This window comes from Rana temporaria, chromosome 6, assembly GCF_905171775.1.
Source record: "Rana temporaria chromosome 6, aRanTem1.1, whole genome shotgun sequence".
NCBI lineage: Eukaryota > Metazoa > Chordata > Amphibia > Anura > Ranidae > Rana > Rana temporaria.
The window spans coordinates 178,806,185-178,818,402 of NC_053494.1; the positions used below are offsets into that span (position 1 = coordinate 178,806,185).

The window sequence follows — 12,218 nt, forward strand, 5'->3', positions numbered from 1 at the left end:
ACTCTGCTGCTCCCCCCGTCATCCTCCGTGAGGTAACCAGGAAGTGAGGCCCCCCGGCTTCACAACCCGGTTCCCTATGGCGCATGCGCGAGTTGCGCTGCGCCGCTGATTGGCTCCCGCTGTGCTCTGGGAGCCAAGTGTTCCCAGAGCACAACGGGGGAGGACGGGAGGTGACGTTCTGCCCGCAGTTTACCCGAAATGTGACACCGGAGGGTTCCGATCAGCGTGAGTTCCACTTTAGGGTGGAGCTCCGCTTTAAAGAGGAAGCAAACCCTGATGGGTTTTACTTCCTCTTTTGCTCCGTGCAAATCAAAAGCATAATGGGCTAGTATGCATAGCATACTAGCCCATTATGTGACACTTACCTGCAAAAAATTTAGCGAGGTCCCAAGTGTAGGCAGTGTCCATCTTCTGGCCCCTCTTCCTTCCGGGCCGCGAACTCCGGCTCTGTGATTCGCCGGAGCCGCGTGACGGCATGCGCAGGGGAGCCGCCATTAACGGCACAGGCTAGGGAAGAAATGACACAGTTTCCTTTCTTCCCAGTGCATGCACCGTTAACATTTTCAGCGGACTACAAGTGAAATATCTCCTAAACGGCGCACGTTTAGGAGATATTTCCACTACTACCTACCTTATTCTAGGCTTACCTATAGGTAGAAGTAACAAAAAAGAATTTACAACCACTTTAAAGACATGGATGAGCATTTGTTTGGTGGAGGAACTTGACTGACCTGCACACAGTCCTCACCCCAACCCGATAGAACACCTTTGGGATGAACTAGAGCTGGGAAAATCTCAGGTATGGATGAACAAAATTACAAATTCATTGGAAAAACTGCTCTAATATGTATTACATCGGTGTATTTAGTAGTTTGCTTGAAGTTAAGCTTTGCATTTCAGAAAGGGGGGTGTTCTGTAATGCGGTGCTATAATCAACCCATATGCAAATCCACATTTTTTATATTTTAAGGCTTCATTTCCACTGACGTTTTTACAGCCACTTTTCTGAGCGTTTTTTACAGCTTAAAAACGCCTGTTCATGTTATTCTATGGCATCATGCCCACATAGGTGTTTTTGAGCTGCAAATGGCATAGGCGTTTTTGAGCTGTAAAAAAAAAAACACAGGACCAGGGCGTTCTGAAGCTCCAGAGTAGAGCTGTAAAAACGGCAGACGTTAAAAAACGCTCATAAACGCGCAAAAACGCTACCGCTGCATTTTTGAGCTCCAGCTAAAAAAAAAAAAATTAAAAAAATTTTTTTTTTAAAAATAAACATGGACAGGCGTTTTTAACCACTTCCCTACCGGCCCATAGTAAAATGACGTCCACAAAGAACCTCTGCCGTTCTGAGTGGATGTCATATGACGTCCTGGGCTTTGTGGGGGGATATCTGAATGATGCCTGCAGCTAGAGGCATCATTCAGATATCCTTCTAAACTGCCGGCGATTCTGCACAACGTAAGAACGATCATAGCGGCGGTTCCGCTGCTAGATCGTTCTTACAGGCGGCGGGAGGGGACATCCCCCCCCTCCCGCCGCCATCCGGTGCTTCTCCGGGCTCTCCCGTGCCATCGGGGGCCCGGAGAACGAATCGTCCGGTGCGCGCAGGAAGCATAGAGATGACTGGTGACCAGATGGTCACCAGTCATCTCTATGACCGTCGGAGGACCCGGGCGCGATGTGATGACGTCACGCCCGGGTCCCCGTAAGTAAACAAAGCCGCGATTGCGGCTGCTAAGCAACAGCAAGCAAGAGATCGGTGAATTTTTTTCACCGATTTCATGCTTTCCAGCCTGGAGGAGAGATGTGGGGTCTTATTGACCCCGCATCTCTCCATAAAGAGGACCTGTCACACACATTCCTATTACAAGGGATGTTTACATTCCTTGTAATAGGAATAAAAGTGATCAAAAAAAAAAAATAAAAAAAAAAAGTGTAAAAAAAAGAAATAAATATATATAAAAAAAAAAGAAATAAAATTTATTTTTTTAACGCCCCTGTCCCCGGTAGCTTGCGCGCAGAAGCGAACGCACACGCAAGTCCCGCCGACATATGTAAACGCCGTTTAAACCACACATGTGAGGTATCGCCGCGTGCGTTAGAGTGCCAGCAACAATTCTAGCACTAGATCTCCTCTGTAAATCTAAACTGGTAACCTGTAAAAATTTTCAAATCGTTGCCTATGGAGATTTTTAAGTACCGAAGTTTGGCGCCATTCCATGAGTGTGCGCAATTTTAAAGCGTGACATGTTAGGTATCTATTTACTCGGTGTAACATCATCTTTCCTATTTTACAAAAAAATTGGGCTAACTTTACTGTTTTTTAATTTTTTTAATTCATGAAACAATTTTTTTCCAAAAAAAAGGCGTTTGAAAAATTATTGCGCAAATACCGTGCAAGATAAAAGGTTTCAATGACCGTCGTTTTATTCCCTAGGGTGTCTGCTAAAAAAACATATATAATGTTTGGGGGTTCTGCGTAATTTTCTAGCAAAAAAATTATGATTTGTACATGTAGGAGAGAAGTGCCAGAATAGGCCTGGTATGGATGGGTGTATAACTGCCCGGTATGGAAGAGGTTAAGCTGTAAAAAAGGCTAAAGAAAGTGGCTGTAAAAACGTCCATGGAAATGAAGCCTAAATGTTATTTTTTGCCAAAAGATCCCAACAAGTTTCTTCAGTGCCCACAGGAATGGTACATCCTGGGTAGCTTTAAGAGCAGCTGATATTTCATTTGCTGCAATAATCAGAAAAATAAAAATACAATGAAGATTATGGTGCACCATTCATCATTGTAGGCAAGGGCAGTATAAAATGCAATTTCACTGCTGTTCCTATGAACTCTCTACACTTGGGAAAATCCCAGGTGACAGTATTATCTGGAAATCATAAGATAGCGTGCAATAAATACCTGAAATTAGATTTCCATATTAAAAATGGCATTATGCGAAGTTTCAGTTCTGTGCAAAAATAAGCTGACCAGGAACTGCGACTTCACTGGATACAAAGGCCGTTACTTATCCACTTGTTAACTGGGCACATATACCCCCTTCCTGCCCAGGCGAAATGTAAGCTTTCGGCACGGTCACATATGAATGACAATTGCGCGGTCGTGCGACGTGGCTCCCGTTCAAAATTGGCGTCCTTTTTTCCCCACAAATAGAAATTTCTTTTGGTGGTATTTGATCACCTCTGCGGTTTTTATTTTTTGCGCTATAAACAAAAATAGAGCGGAAATTTTGAAAAAAAATTAAATATTTTTTACTTTTTGCTATAATAAATATCCCCCAAAAATATATAAAAAAAAAGTTTTTTCCTCAGTTTAGGCCGATACGTATTCTACCTATTTTTGGTAAAATAAAAAATAAAAATAAATCGCAATAAGCGTTTATCGAATGGTTTGTGCAAAATTTATAGCGTTTACAAAATAGGGGATAGTTTTATGGCATTTTTATTAATAATTTTTTTTTTTACTACTAATGGCGGCGATCATCGTTTTTCTTCGTGATTGCGACATTATGGCGGACACATCGGAAACTTTTGACAAATTTTTGGGACCATTGTCATTTTCACAGCGATAACTGTGAAAATTACAATGGCAGCGAAGGGGTTAACCACTAGGGGGCGCTGTAGGGGTTAAGTGTGTTTCTAACTGTAGGGGGGCAGGGCTGGATGTGCAACGTCAGTGATCGTCGTTCCCTCTATCAGGGAACAGACGATCACTGACCTTGCCACAGAGAAGAACGGGGAAGGTTTGTTTACACTCACCTCTCCCCGTTCTTCAGCTCCTGAACACCCGATTCTGCTTACTAAAATTAGCCTCAATCTAATGTTAAAAATTGATATTATGGGTGAACCTCCACTTTAAGGACCACCACACGAGTATATACGTCGGCAGAATGGCACGGCTGCGCACATGGACGTCTCCTTGGAGAGCCCAGCCGTGGGTTGCGGGCGCGCTCGCGACCCGGTCCGAAGCTTCGTGACCGTGGGACTATCTGGTGGCGTACTCAATGTTAAGTATGGCCGTGGTTCCCGCGTATAATTTTGAAAATTTTACGTCGTTTGCGTAAGTCGTCCGTGAATGGGGCTGGACGCCATTTACGTTCACGTCGAAAACAATGACGTCCTTGCGACGTCATTTGGAGCAATGCACCCTGGGAGTTTTGACGGACGGGGCATGCGCAGTTCGTTCGGCGTGGGGATGCGCTTCATTTAAATGAAACACGCCCCCTACTCGGTGCATTTGAATTCCGCGCCCTTACGCCGCGAGAGATACCCTACGCCGCCGTAACTTACGGCGTAAATTCTTTCAGGATTCAAAGAATAGCAAAGTAAGTTACAGCGGCGTAGCGTATCTCACATACGCTGCACCCACGCAGATGTATGTGGATCTGGCCCTATATCTCTACTCCTAACTTCACTCCTTCAGGCTCGGTTCATATATATGCAAATTGGATGCGTTTTTAACCTCATCCAAATCGCATAACATTTGAATCAGACCAGCTTTTAATAGAGTCGGTTCACATATGTGAACGGGGCGGCAACGGTGCGGTTTTAAAAAGGGTCCTGTAAAAATTCAAGCCTGAACAGGTGAACAGAACCGCACCAGACAGCTGAACTCAAACCACGGCCGCATATGCATGAACCCAGCCTGAGTCTCCACTCTCATTACTAACTGACATATCAACATTGATGTCACACCACTGCCTCAAGCTAAATCTTTCTAAATCTCATAATATTCCCCCCTGCCCCACTGATTTTTCCATCAAGATCAATAATACAACCATCAGTCCCACCTCTCATGCTGGGGTGCTTCGTGTAATCCTGGACTCTGACCTGTCCTTCCAGCCCCAAATCCACTCACTGTCCAAAACCTGTAGACTTCACTTCCATATTATCTCCAAAATATGCAGCTTCTTAACCAATAAAACCACCAAGTTAATCATTCTCCCTTGTCATCTCTCGCTTTGACTACTGCAACTCCCTTCTCATAGACCTACCCCTTCACAGGACCATCATCAATACTGCTGCTAGACTCATCTACCTTACCAACCACTCAATGTCCTCCACTGGCTTCATATTGCCCAATGAACAGAATTCAAAATACAAAAAAAAAAAAAAACACATACAAAGCTATTCACAACTCTCCTCCAAGCTACAACGCCAATCACCCACACTTCCTCTCCACTACATTCAAGACCTCCTGCTCCCAAGTTCTCTTAACTCCTCTAGAGCATCTCCCATCCTCTGGAAGTCCCTACCACAATTTGTCCAGCTATCTCCTACTCTGTCCATATTTAGACAATCCTAGAAAACTCATCTCTGCGGGTAAGCCTATCCCGCCTCCACCTAATGAAAAGGCTTTTAAAGCGATTGTAAAGTCTCTTTTTTTTACCCCCTCTATGCAGTTGGTTTTAAACAGAGCAACCCAGATCCTCCTCTTCTCAGGTCGCTGTCCCCTCCCTTCTATCAAGTGCCCCCACAGCCAGCAGCTTGCTATGGGGGCACCCAAGCTGAGCCACAGTTCTGTGTATCCATTCAGGCACGAAGCCCTAACCCAGCATCATCCCCTCTCTCCCCTGATTGGCTTACTGACTGATTGACAGCCGTGGGAGCCAATGGCGCCTCTGCTGTGTCTCAACCAATCAGGAGAGTCCACGGAAGGCTAAGGTACTCGTGGTTTTCGCTGGCGAGAGATGGGGCTCAGGCAGGGGTGGACTGACAACTCATGGGGCCCCAGGGCAATAGAATATTATGGGGCCCCTGGGCTTACAGATGGCCACCACGCCAGGAGGCAGTGCAGAGGCGGGGCAGCTAAAATCTCAGGATTTTTACATCAAAAGCATGTCAGTTTCGGACATATCAGGGACAGATGTAAAAAAAAAAAACATAGATTTTTAGATACTGTCCCTGGTTTTACTGAGCCTGGCAACCCTGATGGGGCCCCCTAGTGGCATGGGGCCCTCAGGCAGTGCCCGAGTGACTCAATGGTCAGTCCGCCCCTGGGCTCAGGTAAGTATGACATGTATATATCACGCTGAGGGAGTCACTGCTGGGCTCTGAAGAAGGTGTTCCTTCAAAACCCGTCAGCCGGCAGTGGCCCCTATTTACTCCTCTGGTACCATCTGGAGTCGTTCATCTTCAGAACAATTGCTGTCATTTGGAGATCTCTTGTATCGCGAATGTTTTCCATTTGTTTGTGAGTAATTTTATTTTTAATAAAACACACCTAAGGATAATGCACAAGTTTGCTTTCTCTCTTTTCTTTTGTGATCGCTAGGATACCCCTATTCCTGAGGGCAGCAAGGCCTGTGATACCGTCCTTCCCAACCCTAGTTTACCCGGTACCCACTTGTGCGCAGGAGCGTTTGTCTTTCTGCTATCAAAAAAAATAATTAGGGGATGCTGGGGAAGCTGCTACACACAAAAGGTTTTACAGTTGAACCTTGGATTACGAGCATATTCCGTTCCAGGAGAATGCTCGTAATCCAAAGTACTCGCATATCAAAGCGAGTTTTCCCATTGAAGTCAATGGAAATGAAAATAATTTGTTCCGCATTGACTTCAATGGGATGCAATACCGAATGCGGCCAGAGGTGGGGGGCGCCAGACAGCGCCGAAAATAACACTTCGGCTTGTTTCCTGCGCCTCAGTACCTCAGGCCAAATGAGGTATTGCAGGCCAATGTTCAGCTTTTCTCGGCTCCTGTGCCCCCTTGTACCTCAGGCCAAATGAGGTACTGCAGGCCTATTTAGCTTGAATTCTGCTCATCTTGCGAGTCACTCGCAAACCGAGTTAGAATAAAAAAAAAAAAAAAAAAAAGTTGCTTGCAAATCAAAACACTCTCAAACCAAGGTACTCTTAAACCGAGTTTCCACTGTATATCTTAATGCATATGCATTAAGATAAAAAAACTTCTGCCTTTACAACTGCTTTAAAGTGGAGTTCCACCCATAAATATAACATTACATCAGTAGTTTTAAAAAAATGTCATTAGTCCTTTACACATTTTTTTTTTTTTTTAGATGCCTTCAAAGTGTTGTTGCTAGGCAGAATAGTTAATCTTCCCACTTCCTGCACCAAGGTGCTTAATGCTTCCTAACCTACACCGCACAGACTCCTGGGAATGTAGTGGGTGTAACTTTCCAGGAGTCTGTGCACTCCCCAGTCTCAAAGAATCATGTGACTTGGACAGCACAGGTGCTGAAACCTGATCTGACACTGCTTGTGCAGCACTGGGCATGTGCGAGATCTGCAAGGCTGAAATCCAGGAAGTCATACAGTCTGGCTTCATGATGCCCACACTTAAGATGGCCCCAGTCAATTTCTATTTTATAAAGTGTCTAAATGCTGTAACAACCTAACAAAACAGACCTTAGTTTACAGACTAACTTTACTAGAATACATTAAGCTTGTGTATTACAGGGGTATTTATATTAAAAAAGTGAAATTGTGGCCGGAACTCCGCTTTAAGTCTTCCATCGGCTCGTCCCTCAGTTATTACCTTTTGTACCACTTTTCCTTCTCTATTAGATTGTAAGCTTTTATAAGCAGAGTCCTCCTAACCCTCTTGTACTGTAATGCAGGTGCACAGTCAGCCTTTAGATTTCAATCTTTTTTTTTTTAAATACATTTTCAATTAGTCAAAGATCAGCAATTCAAGTATAAAGCTAAATCTCTCAGATACATAAAAAAGGCACACGAGTCATCCACAACAAGTATATAGTTGAGAACAAGTGTCAAGAATAGTCATGTAAAATATAAACCAGTATAACTACAAAAATGATCAAATTTCACCAGACAGAAATTCCCCTTACTGTAGGGGTTTCAGGTGGATTTCTAAGCTCAGCAATCAAAAATAACCATATTAATGAAAATAGTGGACGTTTTGCTTCCTTATGTTGGTCTGAATAGGCACAGTTAGCTTCAAAAGATAAAAAAAGAAGGGAAATGGGGGGGGGGGGGGGGGGGGACTTGTAGGCCTAATATCGATCTGAGAACATAACATACCCAACAAGTAAAGAGAAGAAGAGATAAAGAAAGTGTTGCCAGCATTGGTAATGCCCGGTACACACGATGAGTTTACTGAGAAATAAACAACAGAGCCCATTGTGGGACCTCCCTGTGCTATTTGTTTCACCCGGTGAGTAGTGGATCAATTGGGAAGAGAGGTCCCAGAAGGGAGTTTGTTGTTCATGTCTCCTAGCCTGGTAGGGTTGCTTAACCACTTCAGCACCGGACCATTTTGCTGGTCAATGACCGGGCCACTTTTTGCGATTCGGCACTGCATCGCTTTAACTGACAATTGCGCTGTTGTGCGATGTGGCTCCCAACAAAATTGGCGTCCTTTTTTTCCCCACAAATAGAGCTTTCTTTTGGTGGTATTTGATCACCTCTGCAGTTTTTATTTTTTGCGCTATAAACAAAAATAGAGCGACAATTTTGAAAAAAAATGAATTTTTTTTGCTGTAATAAATATCCCCAAAAATATATATAAAAAAATTTTTTTCCTCAGTTTAGGCCGATACGTATTCTTCTACATTTTTTTGGTAAAAAAAAACGCAATAAGCGTTTATTGATTGGTTTGCGCAAAAGTTATAGCGTCTACAAAATAGGGGATCTTTTTTTACTAGTAATGGCGGCGATCAGCAATTTTTATCGGTACTGAGACCTTATGGACACTTTTGACACATTTTTGGGACCATTGGCATTTTTATAACGATCAGTGCTATAAAAATGCATTGATTACTGTAAAAATGTCACTGGCAGGGAAGGGGTTAACGCTAGGGGGCAAGGAAGGGGTTAATTATGTTCCCTCATTGTGTTCTAACAGAAGGTGGGGTGGGACTGACTAGGGGAAATGACAGATCGCTGTTCATGCAACAGTCCTTTCTCCCCCTGAAAGGACCGGGAGCTGTGTGTTTACACCGCACAACATTTTCAGCCAACATTTACCAAACCACGTGGTTTTTCATCTCTTTACTGCCACCCTTTGGGCAACTTCTGCTATTGTCTGATGTTTAGCATTGGTTCCGAGCATGCGTATTTGTACTTTGGATTTTGCGGTTTTGCGGCCGTTCTTAAAACAGTATGGCAAATGCATACGTTTTCCTTTAACATTAATGTCAATGGAAAACGCACATATGTGCGGTTCCATACGTTCCCGTCCGTTTCAGCCGCATACGGTTTTCCATATAAATCGTATGCGGCTGACGGACGGGAAAACCGTAGTGTGAACCCAGCCTTACCCAAATGCCGTCGTATCTTGGTTTGAGGATTCAAACTAAAGATACGACGCGGGAAATTTAAAAGTACGCCGGCGTATCAGTAGATACGCCGGCGTACTTGCTCTCTGGATCTGGCCCATAGTTTTTAAAAAATGTCATTCAAAATGAAGGTGTGTGGGCTTCACATCATTTTTCGGGTTCTGAAAAACGACAAAACATTTTTTACAGAACATGCTGCATTTTTTTAACAACGTTTTAAACAATGTCGTTTTTCGGGTTGTAAAAAATTATCGTGAGTGAGAAACTTATATAGCGCAACACATGCAAACTGAATCGCCTCTGGGCTCGTGTGTGGGCTAAAACAACGTTAAAAACCCGCGCATGCTCAGAAGCAAGTTATGAGAAGGGAGCGCTCGTTCTGGTAAAACTACCGTTCGTAATGGAGTAAGCACATTCATCACGCTGTAACAGACAGAAAATCACGAATCGTCTTTTACCAACACGGAATCAGCTAAAGCTGATTAAAAAAAAAAAAAAAAAATTAAAAATTCCAAAATGTTGTTGAGTAGTAGAATTTTTACAATTCGACATTTAATGGCAAGGAGCAGGCCTATCTCTGGGAAGGAGATGCGGCTTAAAATTGACTTGGGCATGAAATGAGCTGTGAATAGCCTGAGCCTAGGACCCAACAGGATTCCACAGGGACAAATAGATTAAACCTTAAATTGCTACTTTAATGTTCATTTTTTTAAAGTGAAAGAGCCACCTAACTATTACAGCAACTCCAACAACACAGCTAAATACAGAGATGAAACGTTCAGATCTGTTGGTTAGATAAAAGCATCCAACCACATCCACATCTCTACCCCATCGTATGAAATATGGAAAATTATCAAACCAAAAATATAATTACCGTATTTATACACGCACAGGTGTATAACACGCACCCTAACTTTAAGAGGGAAATTTCAGGAAAAAAACTTTGCACAGCCCCCTGCGTATAACACGCATGCACAGTTTACCCTCTTTTTTTAGGGTAAAAAAGTGAGTCTTATACGCCAATAAATAAAGTACTCAAAGTGGTTGTAAACCCACTTTTTGACTTTTACCTACAGGTAAGCCGATAATAAGGCTTACCTGTAGGTATAAAGAATATCTCCTAAACCTGTACGGTTTAGGAGATATTCCCCTCGCAATGCGCCGCTGATTGCAGCGGCGCATGCGCAGGAGGGAATCCACGGCGAAAGGACCGGCAGCCGCCGACCCTTGCCGATTTTAAATCTCACGCGCGCGGGAGTGACGTCATTGCCGCTCCAGCCAATCACAGCGCTGGAGCGGCGATACCCGGAAGACACGCCGGAGCAAGATGACATCTCACTGGGCGTGGACCAGGTAAGTGTTCTTCACCTTGTTCCGAGGTAAGTATTTCATAATCAGCTAGTATGCGGTGCATACTAGCTGATTATGCCTTTTGCTTTGCAGGTTTGAAAAAAAAAAAAAAATGTTTATGCGGTTTACAACCGCTTTAAAATCGGCCACTAAGAACATTACCCTTCTTCTCCTACTGACTTATGTGAATGCTAAAATTCCCATTTACTTGGGCTAAAAATTTTGGGAATCGATCTTCCTCCAGGCCCAGATTACATGATATATAGGTGATATATTGGGTTAAACAAGGCCACTTTGCTCCCCTCCCTTTGGAGACTGGGCCGCAGGACAGTATTCCAACATAACGACCCCAAACACACCTCCATGACGACCACTGCCTTGCTAAAGAAGCTGAGGGTAAAGGTAAAGGCCAAGGACTGGCCAAGCATGTCTCCAGACCTAAACCCTATTGGAGCATCTGTGGGGCATCCTTTAAAACGGAAGGTAGAGGAGCACAAGATCTCCAACATTCACCATCTCGTGATGTCGTCATGGAGGAATGGAAGAGGACTCCAGTGGCAACCTGTGAAGCTCTGGTGAACTCCATGCCCAAAAGGGTTAAGGCACTGCTGAAAAATAATGGTGGCCACACAAAATATTGACACTTTGATCCCAAATTCGGACAATTTAACTTAGGGGTGTACTCACTTTTGTTGCCAGCAGTTTAGACATTAATGGCTGTGTGTTGAGTTATTTTAAAGGCTGGGTTTACACTGGAACACGCAGCGGCTCAAAGAAGGAGTCTGGTCACACAGTTTTAAGTCCGATTTCAGCCCTAATTTTGGGTTGAATTCGAACCTAAAAAAATAAAATAAAAGCACCGAAAGACACACAGGAAGAAGGAAAATCACCGCTCAAGGTGGGTCTGCTATAGGGTCATACACAGGTGTAGGATTCTTAGTGCTTATTCATGGCCATGAATAAGCACTAAGTCAGTGCGAAACGTCGGTTATCCTCCTGTTTCTGTTGCTGTGATCTGGTATGTTTTTGCTGTTCGTTTAAATAAAGACAACCTGTTTGGTTTGGAGTGCGGCCATCCATCCTTCATTTTACGCCAATGAAAGACATACAGGGCCCCTGTGCAATTTGCACCGGAGCCGCTACGGAGGTGTGTGAATTGGTTCCATTGAGAGCGGGTCACAATCTTAAGCTAAGTGTGAACCCAGCCTTAATCATACAATTTTAAACCTTCATAAGACTGCACTAGAACAGCCTCTATACTGTGGCAGCATCACTATTATCTTCCAGAAGTCACCTGTGAGAAAAGACCACCTGACCTGCCAGATAATGCTTATGAAGGTCAGGTAATACCAAACCCCTTGCATGCATATTTAATCTACATCCTAAACTGCAAGTCAGCAGATTTAAAGCTCAACTTCATCAACAATGTTTTTTGGGACCTCCGCCGTTATGACAGCGCCCAGGTCTAGCAGCCAATTGCTGCAAGTAATGTCCCCCCTCCCCCTAGTATCCAACATGCTGGCTGTAGAGAAAACGGAATACTGAAGGAACCCTAGCAAGGAGAAGATCAGTGGATTGGGAGTCCCTTCTTTACAATGAC

General features: G+C 43.8%; 1 protein-coding gene across 2 annotated transcripts in view; it reads right to left on the minus strand.

The window, feature by feature from the left end:
• The window catches only part of TANK (TRAF family member associated NFKB activator), a 123,833-nt gene that overhangs the window by 62,600 nt on the left and 49,015 nt on the right, over nt 1–12,218 (minus strand). The window lies entirely within an intron of this gene.